The sequence below is a fragment of the Kogia breviceps genome, chromosome X (assembly GCF_026419965.1).
Source record: "Kogia breviceps isolate mKogBre1 chromosome X, mKogBre1 haplotype 1, whole genome shotgun sequence".
Taxonomy (NCBI): domain Eukaryota; kingdom Metazoa; phylum Chordata; class Mammalia; order Artiodactyla; family Physeteridae; genus Kogia; species Kogia breviceps.
In genome coordinates, this window is record NC_081330.1 from 43,828,081 (window position 1) to 43,843,714 (window position 15,634).

Genomic DNA, 15,634 nt, shown 5'->3' on the forward strand with positions numbered 1-15,634 from the left:
CTACATGTAAAAGAATGAAATTAGAACACTCCCTAACACCATACACAAAAATAAACTCAAAATGGATTAGAGAACTAAATGTAAGACTGGACACTATAAAACTCTTAGAGGAAAACATAGGAAGAACACTCTTTGACATAAATCACCGGTAGATCTTTTTTTTTTTTTTTTTTTTTTGCTGTACATGGTCCTCTCACCGTGGTGGCCTCTCCGGTTGTGGAGCACAGGCTCCGGATGTGCAGGCTCAGCGGCCATGGCTCACAGGCCCAGCCGCTCCACAGCATGTGGGATCTTCCCAGACCGGGGTACGAACCCATATCCCCTGCATTGGCAGGTGGACTCTCAACCACTGTGCTACCAGAGATTTCTGTGCATTATCTTGCACAGAAAGATCATTTTTGATCCACCTCCTAGTGTAATGGAAATAAAAACAAAAATAAAGAAATGGGACCTAATGAAACTTGAGAGCTTTTGCACTGCAAAATAAACCATAAACAACGAAAAGACAACCCTCAGAGTGGGAGAAAATATTTGCAAATGAATCAACAGACAAAGGATTAACCTCCAAAATATATAAACAGCTCATGCTGTTTATATATATATATATATATATATATATATATATATATATCCAAAAATGGGCAGAAGACCTAAACAGACATTTCTCCAAAGGAGACATACAGATGGCTAAGAAGCACATGAAAAGCTGCTCAACATCACTGATTATTAGAGAAATGCAAATCAAAACTACAATGAGGTATCACCTCACAACAGTTAGAATGGTCATCATTAGAAAATCTACAAACAACAAATGCTGGAGAGGGTGTGGAGAAAACAGAACCCTCTTGCCCTGTTGGTGGGAATGTAAATTGATACAGCCACTATGGAGAATAGTATGGAGGTTCCTTAAAAAACTAAAAATAGAATTACCATATGATCCAGCAATCTTACTACTGGGCATATACTCAGAGAAAACCATAATTCAAAAAGACATGGGCTTCCCTGGTGGTGCAGTGTTTGAGAGTCCACCTGCCAATGCAGGGGATGCGGGTTCGTGCCCCAGTCTGGGAAGATACCACATGCCACGGAGCGGCTAGGCCCATGAGCCATGGCCGCTGAGCCTGCGTGTCCAGAACCTGTGCTCCGCAATGGGAGAGGTCACAACAGTGAGAGGACCACATACCACACACAAAAAAGACACATGATGCTTTTTCTGCCTCCACTGCAGCGATGACGCCAGTGAAAAAGCTTGTGGTGAAGGGGGGCAAAAAAAAAGAAGAAGGTCCTGAAGTTTACTCTTGACTGTACCCATCCTGTAGAAGATGGAATCATGGATGAGGCCAATTTTGAGCTGTTTCTTCAGGAAAGAATCAAAGTGAATGGAAAAGCTGGGGATCTCGGAGGAGGTTTTGTAAAAATTGAAAGAAGCAAAAGCAAGATCACTGTAACTTCCAAGGTGCGTTTTTCCAAAAGGTATTTGAAATATCTCACCAAAAAATATTTGAAGAATAATCTCCGTGATTGGTTACACGTAGTTGCTAACAGCAAAGAAAGTTACGAATTACGTTACTTCCAGATTAATCAAGATGAAGAAGAGGAGGAAGATGAGGATTGAAACTCAGTTATCTGGAGTATTTTGTATGAATTCTTAAATAAAATTTAGGAAACAACAACAACAAAAGACACATGCACCCCAGTGTTCATTGCAGCACTATTTAGAATAGCCATGTCATGGAAGCAACCTAAATGCCCATCAACAGATGAATGGATAAAGAAGATGTGGTACATATATACAATGGAATATTACTCAGCCACAAAAAGGAACGAAATTGGGTCATTTGTTGAGAAATGGATGGATCTAGAGATTGTCATACAGAGTGAAGTAAGTCAGAAAGAGAAAAGCAAATATCGTATATTAACGCATGTATGTGGAACCTAGAAAAATGATACAGATGAACCAGTTTGCAGGGAAGAAAGTGAGACAAAGATGTAGAGAACAAACGTATGGACACCAAGGGGGGAAAGCCATGAGGGAGTGGGGGGTGTTGTTGTGATGAATTGGGCGATTGGGATTGACATGTATACACTGATGTGTATAAAATTGATAACTAATAAGAACCTGCTGTATAAAAAATAAATAAAATAAAATTCAAAAAGAAACACAATGAAAATGATGGCTATATGTGTTCTGTGCAAGCTACTTTGACAAGAGTGTTACTTCAGGGAATGGATGTGATTGCTCTTTTGTAATGTTCTAGGGATTTGTTCAACAATACATCTAATAAAGATGAATATGAGTGCTAAAAAAAACCCACAGTGAGATACCACTACATACCCATTAGGATAGCTGTTGGTTTTTGAAAATGGAAAATAATAAGTGTTGGTGAGTAGGTGAGGATGTGGAGAAATTGGAACCCTGGGCATTGTGAGTGGGTTGTGAAATGGTGCAGCCACTATGGAAAACAGCTTGGTGGTTCCTCAAAATTTTAAACATAGATTTACCATATGATCCAGCAATTCAACTTCTAGGTATATAACCTGAACAATTGCAAACAGGGGCTCAGATACTTGTACACCAATGTTCATAGCAGCATTATTCACAGTAGCCAAAGGTAGTAACATCCCAAATGTCCATTGGCAGATAAATGGATAAAGAAAATGTGGTATATCTGTACAATGAAATATTATTCAGCCTTTAAAAGGAATGAACTCTGATACATGCTACAACAGGGGTGCACCTTGAGAATATTATGCTAAGTGAAAGAAGCCAGACACAGAAAGACAAATATTGCACAATTTCACTTATATGAGGTACCTGGAATAGGCAAATTCATAGAGACAGAAAGTAGAAGTTACCAGGAGCTTGGGGGGAGTGGGGGAATGGGGAATAGCTGTACAACTAATTGTTTAGGGGAAGTCAGAATATGTAGACATAAACACAGTCAAATGGAACGAGCTTAAATTAAATATTGGCTCTGCCATTTACTAGATGTCTGACATGAGTCAAGGTAACTTTTTAAAATCTCAGTTTACTCATCTGAAAAAAGCAAAAACAAAAACAAGAACAGGATCATAGTCACATCAAACTCACAAAGCAGTTGTGAGCATTAAATGAGATAATGCATGAAAAACACTTAGTATAGAGCTTAGGGCAGAGGGGGAAGATGGCGGAAGAGTAAGACGCAGAGATCACCTTCCTCCCCACAGATACACCAGAAATTCATCTACATGTGGAACAACTCCTACAGAATATCCACTTAATGCTGGTAGAAGACCTCAGACCTCCCAAAAGGCAAGAAACTCCCCACGTACCTGGGTAGGGCAAAAGAAAAAAGAATAAATAGACAAAAGAGAATAGGGACGGGACCTGCACCAGTGGGAGGGAGCTGTGAAGGAGGAAAGGTTTCCACACAGTTGAAGCCCCTTCACGGGCAGAGACTGCGCGTGGCAGAGGGGGGAAGCTTCAGAGCCACAGAGGAGAGCACAGCAACAGGGGTGCGGAGGGGAAAGCGGAGAAATTCCTGCACAGAGGATCGGTGCCGACCAGCATTCACCAGACCGAGAGGCTTGTCTGCTCACCTGCCTGGGTGGGCGGGGACTGGGAGCTGAGGCTCGGGCTTCGATCTGATCGCAGAGAGAGGACTGGCGGCGTGAACACAGCCTGAAGGGGTTAGTGCACCATGGCTAGCCGGGAAAGTCTGGACCTGCCGAAGAGGCAAGAGACTGTTTCTTCCCTCTTTGTTTACTGGTGCACAAGGAGAGGGGATTAAGAGTGATGCTTAAAGAGCTCCAAAGACTGGTGCAAGCCGCGGCTATCAGCGCGGACCCTAGAGGTGGGCATGAGATGCTAAGGCAGCTGCTGCAGCCACCAAAAATCCTGTGTGCGAGCACAGGTCACTCTCCACACCTCCCCTCCCGGGAGCCTGTGCAGGCCGCCAGGGCCAGGGTCCCGTGATCCAGGGACAACTTCCCCGGGAGAACGCACGGCGTGCCTCAGGCTGGTGCAACGTCATGCCAGCCTCTGCCGCTGTAGGCTCGCCCCGTGTCCGTAGGCCTCCCTCCTCTGGCCTGAGTGAGCCAGAGCTCCAGAATCAGCTGCTCCTTTAACCCCGTCCTGTCTGAGTGAAGAACAGACGCCCTCCGGTGACCTACACACAGAGGCGGGGACAAATCCAAAGCTGAACCCCAGGAACTGTGTGAACATAGAAGAGAAAGGGAAATTTCTCCCAGCAGCCTCAGGAGCACCGTATTAAATCTCCACAATCAACTTGATGTATCCTGCATCTGTAGAAAGCCTGAATAGACTACGAATCATCCCAAATTGAGGAGGTGGACTTTGAGAGCAAGATATATTATTTTTTCTCTTTTTGTGAGTGTGTATGTGTATGCCTCTGTGTGAGATTTTGACTGTATAGCTTTGCTTTCACCATTTGTCCGTCCAGTTTTTTGTTGTTGTTGTTTTGTTTTGTTTCACTTAAATTTTTTTTCTTAATAATTAATTTTTATTTAATAAATTTATTTTATCTTACTTTATTTTATTTTATCCTCTTTCTTTTTTTCTTTCTTTCTACTTTTTCTCCCTTTTATTCTGAGCTACGTGGATGAAAGGCTCTTGGTGATGCAGCCAGGAGTCAGTGCTGTGCCTCTGAGGTGGGACAGCCAACTTCAGGACACTGGTCCACAGGAGACCTCCCAGCTCCATGTATTAGCAAATGGCGAAAATATCCCAGAGATCTCCATCTCAACACCAACACCCAGGTTCACTCAACGACCAGCAAGCTACAGTGCTGGACACCCTATGCCAAACAACTAGCAAGACAGGAACACAACCCACTCATTAGCAAAGAGGCTGCCTAAAATCATAATGAGGCCACAGACACCCCAAAACACACCACCAGACGTGGACCTGCCCACCAGAAAGACAAGATCCAACCTCATCCACCAGAACACAGGCACTAGTCCCCTCAACCAGGAAGCCTACACAACCCACTGAACCAACTTTAGCCAATGGGTACAGACACCAAAAACAAGGGGAACTACGAACCTGCAGCCTGCAAAAAGGAGATCCCAAACACAGTAAGATAAGCACAATGAGAAGACAGAAAAACACACAGCAGATGAAGGAGCAAGATAAAAACCCACCAGACCTAACAAATAAAGAGGAAATAGGCAGTCTACCTGAAAAAGAATTCACAATAATGATAGTAAAGATGATCCAAAATTTTGGAAATAGAATAGAGAAAATGCAAGAAACGTTTAACAGGGACCTAGAAGAACTAAAGAGGAAACAAGCAATGATGAACAACACAATAAATGAAATTAAAAATAGTCTAGAAGGGATCAATAGCAGAATAACTGAGGCAGAAGAACGGATAAGTGACCTGGAAGATAAAATAGTGGAAATAATTACTGCAGAGCAGAATAAAGAAAAAAGAATGAAAAGAACTGAGACCACTGGGACAATATTAAATGCACAAACATTCAAAGTATAGGGGTCCCAGAAGAAGAAGAGAAAAAGAGAGGGACTGAGAAAATATTTGAAGAGATTATAGTTGAAAACTTCCCTAATATGGGAAAGAAAATAGTTAATAAAGTCCAGGAAGCACAGAGAGTCCCATACAGGATAAATCCAAGGAGAAACATGCCAAGACACATACTAATCAAACTGTCAAAAATTAAATACAAAGAAAACATATTAAAAGCAGCAAGGGAAAAACAACAAACAAGGGAATCCCCAGGTTAACAACTGATCTTTCAGCAGAAACTCTGCAAGCCAGAGGGAGTGGCAGGACATATTTAAAGTGATGAAGGAGAAAAACCTACAACCAATATTACTCTACCCAGCAAGGATCTCATTCAGATTTGATGGAGAAAGTAAAACCTTCACAGACAAGGAAAAGCAGAGAGAGTTCAGCACCACCAAAACAGCTTTACAACAAATGCTAAAGGAACTTCTCTAGGCAGGAAACACAAGAGAAGGAAAAGACCTACAATAACATACCCAAAACAATTAAGAAAATGGGAATAGGAACACACATATTGATAATTACCTTAAATGTAAATGGATTAAATGCTCCCACCAAAAGACACAGACTGGCTGAATGGATACAAAAACAGGACCCATATATATGCTGTCTACAAGAGACCCACTTCAGACCTAGGGAAACATACAGACTGAAAGTGAGCGGATGGAAAAAATATTCCATGCAAATGGAAATCAGAAGAAAGCTGGAGTAGCAATTCTCATATCAGACAAAATAGACTTTAAAATGAAGACTATTACAAGAGACAAAGAAGGCCACTACATAATGATCAAGGGATTGATCCAAGAAGAAGATATAACAATTGTAAATATTTATGAACCCAACATAGGAGCACCTCAATACATAAGGCAAATACTAACAGCCATAAAAGGGAAATCGACAGTAACACAATCATAGTAGGGGACTTTAACACACCACTTTCACCAATGGACAGATCATCCAAAATGAAAATAAAAAAGGAAACACAAGTTTTAAATGATACATTAAACAAGATGGACTTAACTGATATTTATAGGACATTCCATCCCAAAACAACAGAATACACATTTTTCTCAAGTGCTCATGGAACATCCTCCAGGAGAGATCATATCTTGGGTCACAAATCAAGCCTTGGTAAATTTAAGAAAATTGAAATTGTATCAAGTATTTTCTCTGACCACAATGCTATGACACTAGATATCAATTACAGGAAAAGGTCTGTAAAAAATACAAACACACGGAGGCTAAACAATACACTACTTAATAGCGAAGTGATCACCGAAAAAATCAAAGAGGAAATCAAAAAATACCTAGAAACAAATGACAATGGAGACACGACGACCCAAAACCTATGGGATGCAGCAAAAGCAGTTCTAAGAGGGAAGTTTATAGCAATACAATCCTACCTTAAGAAACACGAAACAACTCAAATAAACAACCTAACCTTGCACCTAAACCAATTAGAGAAAGAAGAACAAAAAAACCCCAAAGTTAGCATAGGGAAAGAAATCATAAAGATCAGATCAGAAATAAATGAAAAAGAAATGAAGGAAACGATAGCAAAGATCAATAAAACTGAAAGCTGGTTCTTTGAGAAGATAAACAAAATTGATAAACCATTAGCCACACTCATTAAGAAAAAAAGGGAGAAGACTCAAATCAATAGAATTAGAAATGAAAAAGAAGTAACAACTGACACTGCAGAACTACAAAAGATCATGAGAGATTACTACAAGCAACTGGGTGCCAATAAAACGGACAACCTGGAAGAAATGGACAAATTCTTAGAAATGCACCACCTGCCAAGACTGAACCAGGAAGAAATAGAAAATATGAACAGACCAGTCACAAGCACTGAAATTGAAACTGTGATTAAAAATCTTCCGACAAACAAAAGTCCAGGACCAGATGGCTTCACAGGCGAATTCTATCAAACATTTAGAGAAGAGCTAACACCTATCCTTCTCAAACTCTTCCAAAAGAGAGCAGAGGGAAGAACACTCCCAAACTCATTCTACGAGGCCACCGTCACTCTGATACCAAAACCAGACAAAGACGTCACAAAGAAAGAAAACTATAGGCCAATATCACTGATGAACATAGATGCAAAAATCCTCAACAAAATACTAGCAAACAGAATGCAACAGCACATTAAAAGGATCATACACCATGATCAAGTGGGGTTTATTCCAGGAATGCAAGGATTCTTCAATATATGCAAATCAATCAACGTGATACACCATATTAACAAACTGAAGGAGAAAAACCATACGATCATCTTAATAGATGCAGAGAAAGCTTTCAACAAAATTCAACACCTATTTATGATAAAAACCCTGCAGAAAGTAGGCATAGAGGGAACTTTCCTCAACATAATAAAGGCCATATATGACAAACCCACAGCCAACATTGTCCTCAATGGTGAGAAACTGAAACCATTTCCACTAATATCAGGAACAAGAGAAGGTTGCCCACTCTCACCACTCTTATTCAACATAGTTCTGGAAGTTTTAGCCACAGCAATCAGAGAAGACGAAGAAATAAAAGGAATCCAAATCGGAAAAGAAGAAGTAAAGCTGTCACTGTTTGCAGATGACATGATACTATACATAGAGAATCCCAAAGACGCTACCAGAAAACTACTAGAGCTAATCAATGAATTTGGTAAAGTAGCAGGAGACAAAATTAATGCACAGAAAGCTCTGGCATTCCTATACACTAATGATGATTAATCTGAAAATGAAATTAAGAAAACACTCCCACTTACCATTGCAACAAAAAGAATAAAATATCAAGAATAAACCTACCTAAGGAGACAAAAGACCTGTATGAAGAAAATTATAAGACACTGATGAAAGAAATTAAAGATGATACAAATAGATGGAGAGATATACCATGTTCTTGCATTGGAAGAATCCACATTGTGAAAATGACTCTACTACCCAAAGCAATCTACAGATTCAGTGCAATCCCTATCAAACTACCACTGGCATTTTTCACAGAACTAGAACAAAAAATTTCACAATTTGTATGGAAACACAAGAGACCCCGAATAGCCAAAGCAATCTTGAGAATGAAAAATGGAGCTGGAAGAATCAGGCTCCCTATCTTCAGACTGTACTACAAAGCTACAGTAATCAAGAGAGTATGGTACTGGCACAAAAAGGGAAATATAGATCAATGGAACAGGATAGAAAGCCCAGAGATAAACCCATGCACATATGGTCACCTTATCTTTGATAAAGGAGGCAAGAATATACAGTGGAGAAAAGACAGCCTCTTCATAAGTGGTGCTGGGAAAACTGGATAGGTACATGTAAAAGTGTGAGATTAGAACACTCCCTAACACCATTACAAAAATAAGCTCAAAATGGAATAAAGATCTAAATGTAAGGCCAGAAATTATCAAACTCTTAGAGGAAAACATAGGCAGAACACTCTACTACATAAATCACAGCAAGATCCTTTTTGACCCACCTCCTAGAGAAATGGAAATAAAAACAAAAATAAACAAATGGGACCTAATGTAACTTAAAAGCTTTTGCACAGCAAAAGAAACCATAAACAAGACCAAAAGACAGCCCTCAGAATGGGAGAAAATATTTGCAAATGAAGCAACCGACAAAGGATTAATCTCCAAAATTTACAAGCAGTTCATGCAGCTCAATAACAAAAAAAACAACCCAATCCAAAAATGGGCAGAAGACCTAAACAGACATTTCTCCAAAGAAGATATACAGATTGCCAACAAACACATGAAAGAATGCTCAACATCATTAATCTTTAGAGAAATGCAAATCAAAACTACAATGAGATATTTCACACCAGTCAGAATGCCCATCATCAAAAAATCTAGAAACAATAAATGCTGGAGAGGGTGTCGAGAAAAGGGAACACTCTTGCACTGCTGGTGGGAATGTAAATTGATACAGCCACTATGGAAAACAGCATGGAGGTTCCTTAAAAACCTACAAATGGAGCTACCATACGATCCAGCATATATACTGGGCATATACTGGGCATATACCCTGAGAAAACCATAATTCAAAAAGAGTCATGGACCACAATGTTCATTGCAGCTCTATTTACAATAGCCAGGACATGGAAGCAACCTAAGTGTCCATCGACAGATGAATGGATAAACAAGATGTGGCACATATATACAATGGAATATTACTCAGCCATAAAAGAAATGAAATTGAGTTATTTGTAGTGAGGTGGATGGACCTAGAGTCCGTCATACGGAGTGAAGTAAGTCAGAAAGAGAAAAACAAATACCATATGCTAACACATATATATGGAATCTAAAGGGAAAAAAAGACATGAAGAACCTAGGGGTAAGATGTGAATAAAGACACAGACCTACTAGAGAATGAACTTGAGGATATGGGGAGGGGGAAGTGTAAGCTGTGACAAAGTGAGAGAGTGGCATGGGCATATATACGCTTCCAAGTGTAAAATAGATAGCTAATGGGAATTAGCCGCATGGCACGGGGAGATCAGCTGGGTGCTTTGTGTCCACCTAGAGGGTTGGGATAGGGAGGGTGGGTGGGAGCGAGACACAAGAGGGAAGATATATGGGAACATATATATATGTATAAAACTGATTCACTGTGTTATAAAGCAGAAACTAACACACCATTGTAAAGCAATTATACTCCAATAAAGATGTTTAAAAAAAGAAAAAGAGCTTAGCACCTTATAAGTGCTTAATGATTATTGACCTTAGAACAGTTCCTGTCACATAACTCAAACTTCTGTTGAAGGAATACATGGAACTGCATATTTGCTATAATGATGAAATTGACTGAAGCCATAGTTAAGGGAGAGGGAGGAAGGCTTTGGAGGGGCTGGGGGTTCAGAAGAACATATCAGAAAGACAGCAACATGACAGGACAAAATCCAGAAAAATATTCTGACAGTATGACAGTATGTATATGACAGGTTTTTACCTGTACATCAGAGCTACTTCTTGGATCTGCTCTCCCCTACCAAGAGAAACCATAATTCGTGCCTTTTCCTTTTTTTCACTTTTCATTCCATTCTTCCTCAAGAAGGGACTGTAAATCTGGCAGTAAAGGAAAAAATTACATATGTGTATGTTTGTGCCTTAATTTTTGCCTCCTTTCATGGAAGTCTTACCATATTTTAAGCATTTAATAAATATTTCAAATCAAGTCTGGCATATTAGATTATCAATTAACATTTGTTGGATTATTGAATTTATAAGTGAGCAGTTACTTACTATGCTCTCCTCCTTCACCCATAGGGATACTCCCTGTGACACTTCTGTCAGAGCACTATTTTTATTTATCTAATATTTATATCTGATTCTTTTCACAAAAAGTGTTTTGTTTTTTTTGTTTTTGCCGTACACGGGCCTCTCACTGTTGTGGCCTCTCCCGTTGCGGGGCACAGGATCCGGACGCGCAGGCTTAGCGGCCATGGCTCACGGGCCCAGTCGCTCCGAGGCATGTGGGATCTTCCCGGACTGGGGCACGAACCCGTGTCCCCCAGCATCGGCAGGCGGATTCTCAACCACTGCGCCACCAGGGAAGCCCCACAAAAAGTTTTGAAGCAGTTTTCAGTGTTATTTACCACACCAGATAAAAATAATTAGGGATTGGGAGACAATGTGATGATTCAAAACAAGAGATCAACATATGCCAGTGAGGTTCACAGTTGTTCGAGATGGGTTGCAAAATTGATTCTGAGTTTCCTAGCAGCCATCAAAAGGAAAGTTAATTACATAATTCACATTGTCCAATGATTCAAAATACACAATTACTTGGGTATTTCAGTTACTGAGAATAGAAATTTTCCTTTGAGTTATTATTAAAGAATTATTTTTGATATAAATGTCATCAAGAATTTTCTGCAGTACATGAAAAATGAGTTTCATTGGTCCATTTTGGATTATAATCTTCAATGTACCGCACCACATTATGCTAAAGTAAAGATCAGTGGATGAATTTTCAAAGGGACAAAAAACGGTTTTTTCTCGGTCTGAAGCTCTGGCAATTTAGCTTCACTGAAGGGAAAAAAATATATCACATATCCAGAAGAAACAACTGTACAAAAATTAGTCTTCTAAAAATATTTATTCCTTACCATGAAGTTTAGATAAGTGAAGGCAACAGAGACTTCACATCTATAATCTCTAAGAGGCACCATTTAATGTCTCTAATATTACCGCTGTGTCTTTAAGGAGACCATTTTAGGAACGGTTTCATGTCAAGAACGTTCTGGAAATGTTTAGGTCACACGACTAAATAGGAAGCCATTTTATGACCTCAACGAGAGATCATGGAGTGCCCTTAGGGACGCCGCCTCAGTTCCTCAGAAAATGATTTAACACCGACTTCAACATCAGAAGTAACGAGCCTCCAATATTCCCAAACTGCTGTTGACCATGGAGCTGAAACTGCCGGCGGTCTTGGCGCCCAAACTGAAAGCGGTCTTGGCGCCCAAACTCCTGCCAACTATGGCGCCCAAGCTGGTGCCACCATTGACAGTCAGGCTGCTGGCAGAACCCCTATGGAAAACTTAAGAGAAGGGACAGGTAAGTGGTTTTAAGATTTTTTCCGTAAGTTAAGGATCTATGGGAGAAGCGAACTGCTAGAAGTTTATTTGAACGGTGATGCCCATTTAAGAGAAATAAGCGGAGTATGCTGTATCTCTGTCCAAATGATGTAAACTAGTGACTTTGTTTCGAAGGGATCAGCTAATTAGAGTAGTTTGGGAGCAGATTCTAGTTATTTAATGCGTTTGCATGGCAGTGTAGTTATCACCAGGCGAGGCTGCGTCACCAAGGAACAAATCAGTCCAACCTAACAGATTTGCGGAGCAACTGATTCTGCCACCCCTTTTACAGTTATCACTGTGTGCTGGTAAAACTCCCGTGGCCGTCCCAAGGGTCATCCCTGTGTAAAGGGTATTTGTTCTGAAGCCTTGCTCCGCGAGGTACTTGAGCGGCCGCAAGCAGCACCGTTCGAGAGTCTACCACCCGGGCACACGGGGAGCTAGCCGCTGCCTCGAGGCCATCCGCCTATCCGCAGTGGCGGAAGCGTGGGGAGGTGTGGCGCTCGAGGCTCCTACCTGTCGCCGCCACACAGTCGTCCCGCTGCCCGGAGCCCACTCGCTCCCTCTGGAACCACCCTGTGGAGATAGGCCGTCCTGGCGCGAGTTGGCTGAGGAGCATGTGAGTCCGGCGGTCGGAGGGCTCTTGGCGCCTCTTTGGCGCCAAGGGCTGCACACTGCTCTTCCCTTCCCAGCCCACCTGGGGTGGCGCGAAGGCTTAGGGCTCCTTGGCCTGGTGGGAGGTTTTCTAGGGAAATGTGATCAAAGCCTAGGGCTGTGGTCTTCCCTTGGGAGCTTAGTGCCCCTGGGATAAGGATGGAGTGGTCATGGCCTGCAAACTGCAGCTAGCGGCTATGAACTTGAGAAACTACCAATTTAGTTCTGTGCTGACTTGTGCTGCTGGGAGCTTGAGGTCAGGCACCCTCCATTTAGTTATAATTCTGATTCCAATTCTAATTCTGATGAAGTGAGATGGAGCTGGCTGGGTGGGGGCGGTGAATGGGGGATAGCGGTCCTGTTAATTTAATTAGGTATCAAAGAGTGCTTGCTGGAAAAATGTGGATGGCTTTTCTTAAAAGAAATATGATGCAACCAGTTCACTGTATAAATGCAGATAGCAAATCTAAAAAATCATTAAAACTCATTTCTGCCAGGGGTGTCTACCTTCTCTGAAATGGTTCCAGTTCTTACATTCTTTCTTTCATAAGAGAGGAGTTGCCAGAAAGGCACTGAAATGAACAAAATGCCTTAGTCTTAATTCTGCTGAGAAATCTAAAAGTTACTACTGATCTGATAAAATCTTGCTTAGCAGCTAGTTCTTCAAATCTGTATTTCTGCTCCCAACCTTTAATGTTTGCTACTCTTATGTTAGGCAATGTACCCAGTCCCAAGATTTTTTATTCAATTTATTTTATTTTAATTAACTTTCCCCCTTACCTTTACATTTAGTTTTTGTATTTGTGTGAGTGTGTGTGTGTGTGTGTGTGTGTGTGTGTGTATAACTGTATGAAGCAGGAAAAGGAGAGAAATGGCTATCACAAATAATAAATCTCTCTCTTTTTCTCTCTCTCTCTCCTCCCCCCTCCACCCCACCCTCCCATCCTGGGTGTCTGATTTTTCACTCCTGATTTCTCTTATGCTTTCTATGCCTTTCTGGTAGTTTCTGAAGTCAGCCTAAAGGACTGAAATCATAATTGGTGAATGATTTACCTGTAATAGGGTCTCAGACTCACTTGTATGAGGTTTTGTTTGTTTTTCCTTTTCTCTATTTTAACTGGTAGTGCTAAATATTCTTTGTCCTCCCCCCACTTTTTCTAATTTTTTTAAATTGAAGTATAATTGATGTACAATATTATATAAGTTACAGGTGTACAATATAGTGATTCACAATTTTAAAGGTTATGCTCTGTTTATTGTTATTATAAAATATTGGCTATATTCCTTGTGTTGTACAATATATCCTTGTAGCTTATTTTATACCTAATAGTTTGTACCTCTTAATCCTCACCCCTACATTTCCCCTCCCCCTTCCCTCTCTCCACTGGTAACCACTAGTTTGTTCTGTATATCTGTGAGTCTGCTTCTTTTTTGTTATATTCACTTGTATGTGTTTTTTCAAAAGGTTCCAGTGCTTTTAAGTAAGATTCAAATTCAAAACTCAGAACTCAATTAACGGTTTACAGAGTATTAGGAGCTATACATTATCTGGAGCTTTTCATCTAACTTAAATTATAAGATTTTGTAACTTGGTGTATAGCATAGTGTCCTTAGAACATAAGAGAACTTTGTCAGTTTTCATATATGTACACTGCTTTTTTCCATTTATTTATTTATTTGTTTATTTATTTATGGCTGCACTGGGTCTTCGCTGCTGTGCGTGGGCCTTCTTTTTAGTTACGGCGAGCGGGGACCACTCCTCGCTGTGGCGTGAAGACTTCTCATTACGGCGGGCTCTCCTGTTGAGGAGCACAGGCTCCAGGTGCGTGGGCCTCAGTAGTTGTGGCTCTCAGGCTCTAGAGCGCAGGCTCATTTGTTGTGGCACACGGGCTTAGTTGCTCCACGGCACGTGGAATCTTTCCCGAACAGGGCTCGAACCCGCATCCTCTGCATTGGCAGGCATATTCTTAACCACTGCACCACCAGGGAAGCCCACTTTTTTCCATTTTTGAGAAAAAATTTCCTCATAAGTAGTGTGAGCCCTAAAACTCCAAATGCAAGCCACTACAGATATATCCCTAATAGATGGAAAATAAGGTGAAAAAATGAAGATCAACTTGGAGATTATTCACTTTACAGAAGGTGCATTTTATATATATATGTGTGTTTATGTATGTGTGTGTGTGTATATATATATGTATATATGGATTCATCTTAGGATTCCTTCAAATGGCTTTTAGGGGTATTTCAAATAAGTGGTGGTTGTGAGGATTAAATGAAATAATAGACCTTATGCACTCAGTGTAGAGCCTGGCACATGGAGTGCATGCAGTAAATGTTACTGATGGATAAATCAAATTAGATTTTACGTTTTTTCATTATCATCCCTTCAGAAATGAGTCTATTCCATGAAGTTAGATGTACTTATATAGATAGCCAAGCCATAAGACTGGGACTCCTAACTTTTCCTCGAGGTAGCTCGGAGCTGTTGATGTTGGCTTTAGAGTCATAAAAAGCTGCCTGCTCTCACACGGACTGTTTAATTCCTACCATTTTATTGATCATTAAGGTGAAATACTGAAAATTAAGCTCTGTTTCCTTCAAATCATCATAGAGCATTTCTGCCAGTGGTTTTTTGGGTTGATTTTGGCCTTTGGTTGGCAGTCTTCTCTGCAGAGGTATGTAGCTTGCTTGCTTTGGTAGTCACCACTGTATTGATGAGTTAATCCTTTACCGGGGAGTCTAAGAATATCAGGAAGACTAAATCATGTGTAACAGCTCTTACTTCATTTGTTATCATGTAATTCGTATTAACGTTGGAAAATCTGCACATATGGGAGGGGAGATAAGGTGACTTTATAAATAATCAAGTTATG

The 15,634-nt window shown here is 40.6% G+C and overlaps 1 pseudogene; it reads left to right on the plus strand.

Moving 5' to 3' along the window:
* The first annotated feature begins 1,230 nt into the window (after positions 1-1,230).
* LOC131748770 (large ribosomal subunit protein eL22 pseudogene) lies at positions 1,231-1,670 on the plus strand (annotated as a pseudogene).
* The last annotated feature ends 13,964 nt before the right edge of the window (positions 1,671-15,634 follow it).